General features: G+C 39.2%; 1 pseudogene; it reads left to right on the top strand.

Annotated features, from left to right (window-relative positions):
• The first annotated feature begins 377 nt into the window (after window positions 1–377).
• LOC144250968 (transport and Golgi organization protein 1 homolog) overlaps window positions 378–14,597 on the top strand; it is a 47,227-nt pseudogene continuing 33,007 nt past the window's right edge.

Here is a 14,597-nt window from a genome sequence, read left to right as displayed (position 1 = left end):
GGGGGGTGGGTGGGGATGGGTGGGTGACAACTAGAATCACAGGGAGGGTCGCTTGTGAGGGCACAGAAGCAAAGGCAGGTGATTGGACGAGAAGGAGAGTTCTAGTTGCCAAGGCAGCGACTAGAGGAGAAGGTCTTCAGTTGAGGAGAAGGTCTCGACTAGAGAAGGACGGAGCTCCAGCTCCATGCAGTTCTCCAGTAGAGTCTGTGGATCGACCCCCAGATATCCCTGCTGACGTGTCACCCGGGAAAGGCTTAAGCCTTCCCGGGCTCCACCCCTCCAAGCTTTGCTACCCACCCGCCCCCTGACGCAGGCCTCCGGCGCTGCCTGCTGCAGCCTACTCCACCGGGTCACCGGCTCCCCGAGGTGACCACAACATGGTTGTGGCGCCACTGCTGCTCTTCTGTCTGTTCGTGCTGTGGCCGGCCTGGCGAGTGCCGGGCCAACCGGACCTGATCACCGGCCAGCGCTTGTCCAAGCACAAACTCTGTGCAGATGAGGAATGCAGCAGTGAGTGTGCAGGCGGGCAGGCAGCCCGGGGTCTCCGCGGTGGCTCTTTGGGGCCGCATGGGGCTCCGATCCCCCGGTCCCCAGCCCCTCGGGCTGGGCTAGGGGGTCGCAGGATGACGGGTGGGGCGCAGGAGTGACAGAGCCTCGGGACCCTGCGTGTGTCCCCTCCAGCTCTGCCGGCGCCCCAGCCAGCCCGCTCCGGTTGGGGGGGGGCTTCGACTCCCACTAGTTGCCAGCTTCTTATTTTTCTCTACTGACTGAGGCGGGGGTTGGGAAACACGATTCCCCAGGGACAGCTCTCAGTTTCTTCCCTTCCAGGATTCGCCTAGGATCTCAGTGGGTGATCTGGTTGTGATGGGGTTGTGCACCGCAAGCCCGGGGCTCCCCACGCTGTAGCAGAGCGCTTTTCTGCCCCCTCCACAGGGACCTGGGCTGGTGTGGTATAAGGGCAGATGCTCTCCAGGGCTCGGTGGCCCTAATCCCAGCGGCAGGTTGATGGTGGGGCTCCTTGGGAAAGGCTCACTGGCCCCTTCGTCCTTTTGCTGCACTGGGGATTGGGCTGGTTTTGCCTTTTAACAGGGACTAGAGTTTAGGCTTGGGAAGAGCACTGAGTCCAGGCATGCAATGTGTTCCAAGGTCTCGGCCCCGACTCTGCTTCAATCCTGTCATTTCTGTGCATAGAAGCCTCCCTTCATATTTGAGGTAGGGTAGCAGGTGGGCCAATAATCTTTTGCTTTTGAAAGAAGCCAAGGATCTGCACCAGCCACCTGGGAACTGCAGCCTCTTCTGTGTGCAGGAAGCAGACAGAATTGCTTCCCAGTCCTGTATTGGAGGTGGGCTGTGGGGAAGATATAGCCATTCAGATTCAGATGAAGAGGTTTGTTGCAATAACAATAATAAATACTCCAAGATTTTATAAGCCAATTCAGTTTTAGACTCAGTCGCTAGTGTTGTTGGAACCTCTTTCCTCTATATATTTACTGGCCCAGAATACTTCTTATGGCCTCCCGCTTGGTTTCTAGTAACCTTGCAACTTGATGACCGTGTTGTCCATAAATTGTAAGCAATACATATTTTAAAATATTAATGCTAAAAAGGTCAAGAAGTTTACCATTGAGCTCTTTATGCCTAAATTGGTGTTACCAAAAACAAATTTTATAATTTGAATTGTTTCTTCCACTCCAATAAAGAAAAAAGATGTCTCCAATATATGTTAAGCAGTTCCTAGAGGTAACCCTAAGGCTGGAGTAAATAAACACTCAGAGAAGCAAAGCAGCTGCCATGATATTTCCTTTCAGTTTTGCTATTCTTTGCTATCGAGCGCTATCCTACGTGGGCTACCTGGACAATCTCATCACTGATGCTTACTCAGTACTAAGACATGTTGTTGGTAAGGTTCAGTGAGGTAACATAACTTGAGAAATGGCCTGTGTCCAAACAGATGTGACCAAACACAACAGGTGGGTCTGTGTTGTGTTGTAGGAAGTAGTGAGGTGTGTATGTCAGGTGTCCTTGTGTGCCTTCCAAATAAGTGCTCCAAAAAAAAAGAACTAAATAGGTGCTCCATAGTATGCATTATGATGTCACCTAATATATTGCTGATTTGTAAATCCTTTATGACCTAAGGGGGAACAAGAGAAACATTGCCATTTCCACTTGTGATGAGAATTCCCCACCTTAAAGTGTCTCTCACCTTCAACTAGGCCTCTTAATTATATATGAATTAGGATGCTGATAGTTCTGAAAATAGTCCTATTTTAGCTTCAAAAAAACAAGTTACCCTCTCCAAATCTGTGTTTGTTCCTCAGACATATATTTTTATAAAACACACATTCTTGTGTATTTTATTGCTAATTGGCTTTTAGAAAAAGTGTTATTTCCATTTCTTTGTGCTTTTTACATACATCTATTGTCCATTTCGTCTTAAATCAGAAACTGTGTATTTGGTCAACCAAAAGAAAAATGTTGCTTCTACCAGTTTCTAGATCAATTGTGATTCTAGTCCTGCATTTTAAGCATGAAGGTATTGCCTGACCTTTTCTCGTGGTTAAACTTGTTCCTTGTCAGATAGGATACCCACTTTTGATTTTGTTTATTAAACAAAATACGAATGAGGATGTTTTGAAACAATCTTAATGTTGGATATAGTCAACAATATTTGCTCAGAGAAAATACATTTCCTGGTAATTTACCCAGATCCTGAACACAGAGACAGCAACTCTGCTGCAAATGAAATTGACAGTGTTTATGGCTGCATGGTAGCACTTGCAGCCACTTAAAGGTAATGTCTTTTAGCAGTTAGTTCAAGTTAATTAACCCCTTGGGGGTTCCTGGATATTCTAACCTCTTCCCTATTACCTCTGCATAAAGCCATACTTAAGCCTGTCCGTGTCTACATTTGGATTTACATATTTGCAAAATGAAGCTTTTTATGATTATGAAACAGAAAAAAATTGAGGCCTGCAAGAACCAGGAGTTTCACTGAAACCAGCCATGGTTGGTGGTAGCCACTTTGCTTTTTATTTCTCAGCACAGAGAAAAATAGAGAAGCTTCCTTTTCCCTTGTCTAATTGCAGGGAATATTGTATTTTATAGCAATAAAATCTCTAAGGATTTTAGATACTTTGAGCAGGTGAATTAAAAATGATTCCAGAGAGTACTGGAAAAACTTGATTTTTGTTCATATTGGGATTCATATTTCCTGATTAGTCAATATGGACTGTGAAAAATCAAATCCTAATGTTTTTCTTTTTTCAATGTTTATATACAGTGTTAATGTATCGAGGTGAAGCTCTTGAAGATTTCATAGGACCAGATTGTCGTTTTGTGAATTTTAAAAAAGGTGACCCTGTATATGTCTACTATAAACTTGCAGAGGTATCACCAGAACTTTGGGCCAGAAGTGTAAGTAAAAGTTTGACAGGTGTTATATTCTTACTTTTGATGGGTTTTTTAGCAGTGTAGATTTAAATGACTGATTTCTTGGGGTCTTTGTAGAGTTAACCTGACCTCTTTGCCAGGCCCTGTGCTCCTAACACACCTTAGGCCTGGCACAGCATAGAATGTCAGGAGACTTTCTGAAACAGAACTGAACTGGTTGTGGTTGCTACCCCTCACATCAAGTTCCAGAAGGCTCTACACATCATAAAGGTTGTCATGGTGAAAACCTGACAATTCTTAGCTTTGCTGCTTCGAAAGGGAAGGATTCATGGACATTAGAGTTAATCCTGTAAATTAAGTCCGAGATAGTAACTCAGGCATGCATATTTAAAGTTGATTTTTTGTGTATTTTACCTAATCATTTGTGCTGTTTTTACTCTAAAAAAGCAGAATATTATGTTCATTATGTGCTTTTTTTCACCTTTTTTTTCTTTTTTGCAACTTCTGGGTCATCCATTTCCTGCTTTTCCTATATTCTATGCCTGAAGGTTCCCCCAGGGGTTCTACTTCCAGCCAGTTGTATGGATCTTCTGATGAAAGACATGACATTGTTTATATCATGCTTTGATATTTTAAATGGGGAGATTCACTAGGAGTGACCTCATTGAGAGGCTTATGAGTATTGTCCTTTTCATTTAAAAAATGTGATATATGGATTGTTTACTTAAAATAGTAGCAAGGGTCTTTGATGACTGTAGGAATGTTCCAGTTTAGAGACATTCCGGGTTGCATCCTTGAAAGTTCTCACCCTAAATAAAACACCACACAGCAGATAATAAGAGTATCCCCATGGGAAAACTAGTTTCATTTTGCTGCCATTTCTGATTCTTAGGGAATGATCTTGAAACATGGTGCCTCTAGGTACAAACTTTATATTTAGACAGAGTCCCAGTTGCAGTACTCCATATAAAGAACCATCTATTGTTTCTTTCAAGTATACCAAATAGGATTGGTTACCTTTAAACTTGGAACTGTTTTTCCATGTACCTAAGTGGCATTTTTCATATAGTAGTCATCTTTCTCCCCTTCTTTGAGCTTTTGGATAAATGGGCTTGATTTACATTTTCTCCTGCCACATTGTAGCCTGTTAACTATATTCATCCCTAGGACTCTTGCCATTCTGGGTGGCAGCACTCATCCTGTCTTCCTGAGGAGCCCTGCTTTCAGCACCTGACCAGAAAGGATCTTTGCCGACTGATGAGTGTTTGGGTGGCACTTTGTTTGCATTGCTCCTGTGGCATTCATTTGTCTTCTTTGCCTTCAGTCAGGTTGTGTTTTATCTTAGCTCCCTATAAAGTGAAAAACTCAGTTAGGAAAGGACCCCTGTCTAATCCATCTTCCTTTTGAATATTTCCTTTCAGGGCAGTGGCACTTAAGTGCATTTGTTCTGATAGTAGCTTATGCAGAATTTGTTCTCTTGTGGCAGTTCTTTGCTCCCCACCCACAAATCAAATCAACAGCACCTTGGCAGGGATGATGTATGGAAGCAAAATTAGATACAAAAATTATTTCCAGTCATGAGCCTCCATGATTCTGCATCATTTTTTTTTTCATATCACAAGAAATGGGATACCACCCAGTGTGTAATTATGGAGCTTTATATAATCTATGGTCTCAACTGACACAGATTAAGAAGAGATAAATGTGTTTCCTTTCTCCATACATCTCTGGTTTCTTTCCCTTTTCCAAATTTAACCTTAATAGAATTTTCATCACAAGGGAAAAGTGTATTTCCCCTCAGACTCTCCTCTCATGTCATGAGTGTTATACTTAAGAAATTAAAAACTCTTTAGTTTTCAAAATGATTCTCCTTTTGAGTTTTTAGTTTTCATTCTGCAATGTTGTTGGTTTTCTAGAGTCTCAGACTTTATCTGCAGTGATGAAGCTTTTAATTGCTCCGTCTTATCTAATCTTCATGGCAGTATTCTACCACTAATTCTGGCTCTCAGATGGTTTCTAGATGTAACAAGAACATTCATGAATGGGGATATTTTAGAGGTAGTGATAAGATGTCTTTTTTAATTTTCTTTTTTGGGCATTTGATTTGCCTATCAGTTTCCTTTAATTATTGGCAAGAATTTTCTGTTCCTTTTAGTCAGTAGTTAGTAATAAGAGTGTCTTTCTCAAGGGGAGCTTTATATACCTTTTGTACACTTTATGTAACTTCATATAATTTAGCTGTTGGTGCTGAAAATAAATGGGTTTCTTTTCTGCAGAGGATTTATTTTGGGTGAAACTGAAGCTTGATATGTGGTTTCATATGCATTATATTGTAATTTTATTTTCTCCCCAAGTACTTGTAAAAGTAGATTTGGAAAAAGCTAGGAAAGCATATACTATCAATACATTTGCTATAGTGGTAATACATTTTAGAGATTTTGTATTGTTTTTACTTATTAATTTTTATGACTGTTGTGTATTGGTTAAGAAAGACATAAATATTGGTTTATTGAGCAATGCTACAAAATGTACAGGTAAATTCTTGCTAGAGGGTATTTGGAATTGCATTTATAACCAGCTTTGATTTACATAGTTTTAACCATATAATATACAATAATCTCCTATGCAGATCTTTTATTTACTTCAGAAGTCTTAACTTTATATGCTCTGTGTTGAGAATTAAGCTAAATGTAAAAAAGAAAACTTCAGTGGTTGGAAATGTTTTAACTGTTCCGTACTTAATTTTTATTTGGAATAATAATCTCAGTGTAATTTTTATAGCAACTTTCTTTCTTGGTTATACCATATACCTATCTCTTATGTGTATATTTCCTGCCACTTCTGATAAATCTCTTATTTATATTCCTTGTACAGAATTTATTTGATATTTGTCTCTTTTGCACTATAGGTTGGCCGTATTTTTGGATTCTTTCCAAAAGATTTCATCAAGGTAGTTCGTGAATATACTAAAGAAGAGCTACAAATTCCAACAGATGTAAGTTATGGATTTCTTTTTTGTTCTCAATTGTAAACTGGCTTATAAATCCATCAGTTATATTCAGTTAACTGCTTCTGAAAGTTTTATAATGTGTTTGGGGGGCAATCTAACATTTGTGTATCAGATTTTCATTTGAAATCAGACTACCTGTAAAAAAAAAGTTTGAAAGGCATTCAAGGGTGATTATATTATAATCTGAGAGTTGTCTAATATATTGAAACAGATATTCTTGTAGAAGGCTGTTTACTCAACTATAGGGCTTTTCTCTTCTGTTTTATATGTGAAAAATAAATGATTTAATATATTTGCCCTTGGCTATTAAATTTAAGAGGTAAATAATTTCATTTTACAGGCAAAACTCATTGGACAGTTATTAGACATTTTAAGTATATTTAGGTTAAATTAATAAACTCTAACTTTTATACTAGGCTAGAAATATGTACTTACAAAGGTTTTCTTATTCTTAGTCATATATGGGTTCATAGTCATGTTATAGATGTGGAAAAGGGGACCTGAGCGTTTCAGGTGATGTTCAGTCTCAGATCTTTTAAGGCCCCAACTGCTTCCTTTATACAACATTCCTGTATGGTGCTCTGACTTAAATTGATTTTGTGACTGAAAGGATTTCCTGTTCTAGAATTCTCACTTCAGCTGATTATTTTCTAGAGTTTTAAATTGTATAGTAATTGATGCCCACCAACACTGAAACATCTTTGGACAGCTCTTTGTAGAATATGCAAGCTGCTAGGCTAGGACAGCTCTTAGATTAGATGGGCTGAATGGATAAAGTCATCCTGTTTGTTGTTGCTGTTCCTAAAATTTCTTCATAATCTCAGGGGTCATAAAATCACTTCTGTTGCTTGTTGGACTTCATTGTTGGTAAAGAGAGTTCTTGGGATTTAAGCTGTGACAGCAGTTCACTGATTACAGAGAACTCATTTGTTTGGAACTCTGCGTTCTCATTATATTTCCCATTACATGCATCCCTCATGGCTTAGAAATGCATGTGATGAGGAGAGGAAATCACTCATCCCTACTACATTGAACTGCCTCCCCCACCCCAGGAACCCCTGCAGAATATTATGAAGATTTAATTAGGAGATGGAAATTTTAAAAAAAAATCCATTCATACTATGGCTCCTTTTATATCAATTTGCTTACTAGTGGCAAGAAGGAAGACTAGATAAATATATAGATAGTCCTGAGAGAGATCTTAGTGACTGTGAAACCCTGATGAAGAGAAAGGTGTATACCTTGTTGAATCTTGTTTTCAGTTTGTTCTTGTGGTAATAATAATGTGAGGAGCCTCCTTAATATCATTCTTCATTCCATCAAATGTACTTGTATCTCAGTAAGATACTTTAAAACTGATTCATCTTTCTCAATGCTGCAGGATCTTCCAGCTTCTCCTGAGCAAATGATTAAGAGTTAAATTTCTGAAACATAGATGTAGATATTAAGAGCTGGAGGATCCTATAAGTGATACCTTGCCTTTCCCTACTTACGTTCAGAGCAAATTGAGAGAGACCCAAGAGTCAGGCAGTTGGAGACCAAGTTGTCACCATTTTTACTCATTATGCTTTTTAAAGAATATGACCCATGTTAAAAAAAGAAAGAAAGAAAGAAAGACTAGACTTTCTAACACTGTAGTCTAGAAAAAGACAGATTTACTCAGCCATAGATGGAGTTAGCCAATGGGGGTTGGAGAAAGGTAATCTGGTTGACCCCAAAGATTCTTTAGAACCAATCCTGAATTTGGGAGCGTGGATGAGTTTGCTTTTGTGACACTTTGTTATTGACACACTAATGGTTTTCTTTTCCTTACAGGAGACAGATTTTGTGTGTTTTGATGTTGGAATAGATGATTTTGATAATTATAACGTAAAAGAACTAGGATTTTTGGAATTGTATGATTCTGCAAATGAAGATTCTGAGAAAGCTATAGAAAAAGTGGAACAATTTCCTGAAGTCTCCCAGGATGTTGAACCTGAACCTAAACCAGTAGAAGCGAACTCACAACAAATTGAAAGTGCATTCTCAGAAAACACTTTGGATCTTGAGGAACAATTTTTGGCTCCGAAGAACCATCCTCATGCAGATAGTCAAACAGATAATGCTCAGGGTGAACAAACCTCATTTGAGCTTTTTGAAGAAATACTACCAGATAAATTGAAAGTGCCAGAAAGTGAAAAAAACAAAACCAGCAACATTTCTCAGGTCTCAAATGAACAGAAGACTGATGCTTATAAACTTTTGAAAAAAGAAATGACATTAGACTTGAAAACCAAATTTGGCTCTACTGCTGATGCACTTGTGTCTGATGATGAGATGCCCAGACTGGTGACTTCATTAGAAGATGATTTTGATGACAAGGAATTGGATGCTGATTATTATGCATTTGATAAGGAAGAAGAGGAGACTGAGGAAAGCTTTGGGGAGCTCCCATTACTAACCTTTATAAATGAAGAAGACATGAAATTCACAGTGGAGTTTGGAGTGGAGAAAGATTCAATAGGTAAAGAGCAGAATTCAAATGAAGAAGATAAGGTTGAGGTAACTCTGCCCCCGGGCATCAAAGATGATGATAAAAATATACTGACAACCTTGGAGGATACTTTATTTATTGGCACAGGTGGTGATAAGAAAACAGATATGATGGATTTGGAGAATTCTTATTCAGAAGAAGAAAAAGAAGATGAGGAAGCTTTAGTCCCAGATAAAAAACAGAAGAAATCACAAGCAGCAACAGATTATATTTATCCCGAAAGTGCAGAATATGGTATTTTTGTGGAAACCTCTAAGACAGATAATGATGAAGAGCCAAAAGTGGACATCGAACTTCATATTAGAGGAAAAGAAACAGATGTTCAGGAGCCTAAGAAGCACCTGATGCCAGATGTTTCAGAATTAGAGGATGAGAAGGTAGAAGGGATGATTGCATATACTTCTCCTCAAAGCAATAAGCTCAGCTCATTACCAGCTGTTGAAAAGAGCAAGGTCACATTAAAATCAATCTTTGAAAACAAAGAAGCAGTTATCCATACCTCAAAAGACTCAAAAGAAGTGAATGAAGAACTCTCTTCACCTGGAGAGAAGATTTTGGAAGATAGCTTTGAGATTCTGACGACCCAAGAACAGAGTAAACCACCAGAATCCTTGGGTATTACAACATTCCTGGGAGATAATCAAAATGATGCATCCAAAGATGGAATGGACAATCCACGTTCAGTAAATACATCAACCCTGCACATAGACTCAGTGGAGCATCAACCTCAGGAAATTAAAGAGGGACTAGTTCTGAAAACTGAAAATCAATCTAGATTCTCCTCTCCAGATGGAATCGGTTTGTTAAGAGAACTGGAAGAAGAGGTCCCCAGTCCTGGAAAAAATCTATCTTGGCAACAAGAAAGAGATGTGATTGTTACAGTTAGTCAAGTAAATGAGAAGATAGGGCTTTCCAAGGATGAGGGTAAAGAGCAGTCCTCGGCTGAAGAATTGATTCAGCATAAGGTAACACAGGAGACTCAGGAAATAAAAAAAAAAAAAACAGAGCAAACTGACGAGGTAGAAGTACTGGGTCACCATACCAAAAGGCCAGCAGCAGTAGAGGAGGATTATTATCCCCCTGAAGAACTACTAGAGGATGAAAATGCTGTAAGTGCAAAACAGTCAAAAGAAAAACATTCTGGGATTCAGAATGTTAACCATCAAGTTCTTGAGAAAGCAATTTTAGAGACTATCAATCCTGATCTAGAAACCAAAGAAAACAAACAAGAAATGAGTATAATTTGGGAGATTTTTAAGAAAACAGAAACCACAGCCAAAAGGGTAGACATGATGGACAAGGAACGAGGTGATATGGAAATGGGAAAGGAGGAAAGTCCTCTGGCAGATGAGGAAGCCCAGGGACTCTTTGACAGAAGTGACGAGGAAAACACTCAGACTTCAGGGATAAGTGAAGTATTTCAGGATAAAGATTCTGACGATCTTGAAAAAGACAACCATAAGGAACATCTGAACACTTTAGGGTCTACACAAAATGCTACTGGAAAAGAAATCTCAAAAGAGGACCTTGAGGACATAGGGCATATCACAGACGCAAAAAGCCAGGGTCCTGCTTCTGCAGACCTTGAAGATGATATATTCCCACAGAGTCCACATATAGCCCTAAAGCCAGAGCTTAGCGATCAGGAGGAAGACTTGCCCATAATCCGCGGCTTCTTTATAGAACAAAAGTCCTTGCAACGCTTCCTGAAGTACTTTGATGTCCAAGAACTGGAAGCCATGTTGCAAGAAATGTCTTTAAAGCTGAAGTCAGCACAGCAGGAGAGCCTGCCCTATAATGTGGAAAAAGTTCTAGATAAGGTCTTCCATGCCTCTGAGTCACACATTTTGAGCGTAGCAGAGCAAATGCTTTATAATCGTGTGAATGATAATACAGACACAGAAATAAAACAAAGTAACATATTTGAAGAGGCTGCAGTGCTTAATGATATCCAAGACTTGATCTATTTTGTGAGGTACAAGCACTCCACAGTGGAGGAGACTGCTCCTTTGATAACAGCGCCGCCTCTAGAGGAAATCTGGGCTAAAGCTGAAGGTAAATACCTGCCTGCGGCTTGGGCTGGAGAAAAGGAGTTGTTCTTCCAGATGTTTTCGTGTATTATTGTAAAGTTCTGTTCAGTTTCCATGTGCCTAAAGGAGAAAGAAGGCTGACTCAGGAGCCCCATATGTTCCTTTATTCATTCTTTTGGGCTACAGCATCAAAGGATATTGCTTATTCTTTTTTTTCCTTTAGGACAGTTGGGATTGGTTAGCATGTTCAATAAGAAATTTTATAAAAACTAAAGAGAAAGATTAAATGAGAAACTAATGCACAAAAGAAGACCTGTTAACAGTACACATTTTATGTTAAAATTATAAAAGGGCTTTATTAAACATAATTTCTTAATCATAAAATACCTGTACTAGATCATGTGCGTGTGGAGTGACTAGCATAACCTTTTTTTTTTTAGTATTTAATCTCTTTTTATGTGGTGCTGAGGATCGAACCCAGTGCCTTACCTGTACTAGGCAAGTGCTCTACCACTCAACCCTAGCCCTAGAATAACTTTTAATGGATAGCTTGCCTGAATTCCCCTCCCCAGCATTTATCTTTTGTGGATACCATGCTATTTCCAGTCTCTTGGGGGAGAGGTCACTTATTCTGGTTTTACTCCACTGGGTTCTAAGGTCCTTACATTCATATTAATCAAGGATGGAACCAGGATGACAAGCCTTGTAATGTAGTGCTTGACACATAGAAGCCTTTCAATTAAATATTTGTCAAACTGACAATGAGCCAATATCCTGATAAAAGCTTTGTTTCCTGGTTTCATATTTGATCATCTCTATCCATTGTTTTTCAAAATGAAATATTTCAACTGAGAGTATATGATAAGAATTCCAGAAGGACATAAAGCCATTGGAAAATTTACTTCCCAAGAGTGCTGATTTTACCTGATAATTGGGGGAAGAAAACAGTTGTACATTTAATCAAAGCAGATATATTTTGGATAAGAATGCAAAGTGCAAGTGAATGTTCAGGGTAGAATATGAAGCTGTAAAGAGATAATCTTTGCTCTGGATCCTATTGGTCTACGTCCTGAGCTCAGGAAGGAGATAGGTTCACCATTTGGCTCCTAGGTCACTTTGAACATATTTGAAAGGCACATTAAGCAAGCTAGACTTATGGAATTCCCTTCTCTATACTGGTTCGTTGAGACCAGCACACTTGTAGATGAAAGAGTTCCTGTTATTTCTGAGCAGAAGAGACATTTCACACTTTTGTTCTGGACCAGAATTCTCTTCTCCACATTTATTCATGTGGGTGTATGTTGGTTTGCCAAGGGAAGGTAAGTTATTGAAGCCTCTATCATAAATGTATTTGTTTATGAAATACTTTGGATTAAAGGCTTCTTTATAAATTTGACTGTATAGTTCAGTCATCCTTTAAATGGGATGAAAACAATTAACCCTCCCGTATCCTTGCCCAGTTGTTCTCGTGGGCGCATGCCAGGACATGGAGGGCAGTGTTGAGGTATCTGGAGCTGTGTGCTGAGGGGGAGTGCTGATCATTGGGCTTAAGTGGGGGTAGATAGTGTCATCCATCTGGCTCAATGCATTCTTCTCCCTTGTAGAGATGCAGCCACCCCATGAAGATGATTTTCCTAAAGAGAACACAAATCGTCTTAATAGAAATCTTCATGAAGAGCCTCCCCTCCTGAGTCATCATTTTAATATGAACCATCCTGAAGAGGCCAGCCTCTTGAATCAACCTGTGACTGAGGACATGGGTGTTTCAGAAGTGTCTAAGATCCCAAATACTGAGAAAGTAGACCCAGGTAAAGCTTGCCAATTTTTCTCTACAAAGCAGAGGCATTATCATAATGAAGGCTTTCAAGGATATTTGTTGCCAAAGGTACGGAATAGAGCAGAGCGTGATATAGGTACATGTGAGTTCAAAAAAAAATCTCTTAAGTGAGAGAAAAGCAAGAATAAAGATGAACAGAAATCAAAAATAGGCCAGAGACTGTAACTCACCTAAAAGCAAATGTTTAGCTATGACTAGCTTGTGTAAACCATTTACAACTAAAATATTATTCTTCAAAGGCCTTATGCTCTAAAACTGTAGTTTTCAACCAGACCAACACCACCAGAAACTCTGGGGGTGGGACCCACAATCTGTGTTTAGCAGGCCTTCCAGGAAAGTCTGGCCTGGTACAAGTTAGCTTGAATAATCACTGTTCATAGTCTCATAAATTCTGTGTTTTTTCTCTTTTCTTCTAAATGGAATATAATATAGCTCAAGTCCTGTTTTGACTTGCTTCCTGGACATGGTAATTAAACTTTTTCAAATTCAGTCAATGGTCCAGATCTTTATACTACATACTTACAGGAAACAGTACAGAACTGCAATCCATTTTAGATTTACACTTATGAATACTTCATCATAGTGCACAGTATCTAGTGGGAGATGAGAAACAATTTTTCAAAAAAAATCCCCAATAATGGCATCAACAGAATTCTACTTTTGTGTTGCTCACTCTCATTTTATCAGTAAATTAGATGATGACTAATTGTTTTATTTTATCCATCCAGTATGGTGCTATGAAGCCGTAATTACTGTATTTTGTGTTTTTAAAGGTTCTGGTCTGTAAGCATAGCTATAAGCATTATCCTGCACCAGTGCAGGGCTTGGCAGCACTGATCTGAACCCCCCCACCATCTGCACACACACAGTGTAGGAGAACTCATAGCGGGGGGGGATTCAGTTAATTTGAGAAGGAATAACATATCAGTTCTCCCATTTTCAAGAAGACATTACATCCATATACGAACACTACTGACTTCTGAACTGTCTTTAACTCCATAAGGTTCTGAAAATGAATCACGCACCATTAAGATTTGTTATTTTCATGCTCCAAAACTTTCAAGATTAGGGAAAACTTGGGTTACAAAATTAAGAATGAATTATTTCCCTGGCCTTTTAGGTTCCACCACAAAATGATGTCAATGACCATTAATAGGTAAAATCTTCCCAAATGTCATTTAATGTGTCTCAGGTGCTGAGATGCTGAGCCAATGGGACAGACTTCACCAGCAGTCAAATTCATAGACCAATAGTGAATGGAGGGTCTGGGGTTGTAGCTCAGTGGTAGAGCGCTTGTCTAACATATGAGGCACTGGGTTTGATTCTCAGCACTGCATACAAATAAATAAAATAAAGGTCTCTCAAAAACTAAAAAAAAATTAGGCAAAAGCTTAAAAAAATAGTAGTGAATAGAACCTCAGGGTTGAGAAAGACCTTAGAGGCAACTGGTCCAACTTCTTAATAACTGCATGTTGGACTCCTGCTGTTTTATCAAACATACCCCAGGCTCATGTAACTCATACTGAAATTCCACCCCTACAAGCTCTCAGGTCTAACTGGAATTCTACCTCATTCACAGAGCCTCAATGCAGGTCTGTACCCAATTCCCTTTAGTCTCTCTTGGTATTACTGTGTTCTTTTTAAATAGCTGTCATCTGTCCGTTCAATAAATAATTGTTGAGTATCTCTGCCAGGTGCCAGATACTGTGTTAAGCCTTGGCTCATTCCACCTGCAAATCTGCAAACCAAGATTCCCTCTCTTTCAGCTTTCCTAAAATTTTAAACAAAAAGTTTCAC

This window comes from Urocitellus parryii, chromosome Y, assembly GCF_045843805.1.
Source record: "Urocitellus parryii isolate mUroPar1 chromosome Y, mUroPar1.hap1, whole genome shotgun sequence".
Taxonomy (NCBI): domain Eukaryota; kingdom Metazoa; phylum Chordata; class Mammalia; order Rodentia; family Sciuridae; genus Urocitellus; species Urocitellus parryii.
Note: the sequence above shows the minus strand (reverse complement) of the source record. Positions and strands in the feature narration are given on the sequence as shown.